The sequence below is a fragment of the Oncorhynchus kisutch genome, linkage group LG10 (assembly GCF_002021735.2).
Source record: "Oncorhynchus kisutch isolate 150728-3 linkage group LG10, Okis_V2, whole genome shotgun sequence".
Lineage (NCBI taxonomy): Eukaryota > Metazoa > Chordata > Actinopteri > Salmoniformes > Salmonidae > Oncorhynchus > Oncorhynchus kisutch.
In genome coordinates this window covers 14329016-14330178 of record NC_034183.2, presented here as the reverse complement: position 1 = coordinate 14330178, position 1163 = coordinate 14329016, and positions in this window count along the sequence as shown.

Sequence of the window (1163 nt, the reverse complement as noted above, 5' to 3'; positions counted from 1 at the left end):
GGAAGAAGCTGCATCAATCATGACAAAGGTCTGTGTATTCAAACTGCGCAACACAATTAGAAAATAAGAAGAAACAGAGATGTTCTCAAGCGGCTTATCAACACCGCTGCGTTTTTCAGCATGCGAGAATTGGCTTTTAGAGGACACGACGAGAGGGAAAGTTCCCGCTAACAAGTGAAACTACAAGGAGCTTGCAGAGGTCATTTTTTGTTGCAATGCTTTACTTGCTGAACATATGGAATGTTTTACTGTCTTTTCTGGGATGTCAATCAATTCAGAATGATTTGTTAGCTTCCATCGCATCACCCAGGTTGAGAGAGGTTGACGCAGCAAAAAGAATGTGTGCGTGTGCCTTCAAGTAGGCTTTCCACTTTTCTACGGTATTTATATAGCAAAAATGATTTTTGTTAAGATAGGTAACTCTCAATCCATAATAAGGCAGAGGATGCAAATCCATAACACCTACGTTTGTTTCAGAAATTTTCTTTTTCTGATATATGTGTTTTCAAAATGGCACATATTTGAAACAGTATGTTAAACTTTCATTGAGTTTCCAATATGGGATATATATATCTTATGGAATATGAGATGAAACTAGCCCAGTAATTACCTGTATTGGCAATCTATTTGAATTAACTCATCAATTAAAATCATGACCATTCAAACACATTATCATAATTGACAATAGGTTATGATCATTAAAAAAATCTAATCATGGCTTTATTAATCAGTATATGATTTGAATCAGAGCTGTGCCTCTGAAGTGCTGAGATCTTTCTTTGCTGCAAGACTGTATTTCTGACCTTTTCCAAACGCAATCATAGTTTCATGGACTCATAGTTGTATGGACCTGTGTGTCAACATTTTGATTGTATGACTTAAATTGCCCTTTTTTTCTTTAAAAAAGTGACTGCCGAAGTGAATGTGTTTTAATTCAAAGTAAACTCATCATGACCACATATAGAGAAGGGGTAGCTGCAACTGCCATACATTGAGCTACCATACTGCAACTACCATACATTGAGCTAGTAATGGCTGGAATGGAGCGAATGGAATGGATTTGATACCATTCCATTTATTCTGCTCCAGCCATTACCAATTAAGGTACCACAACCCCATGTGGCCCAAACGTAGATGTTCAGATGAGCATGATGCCTCTGCAA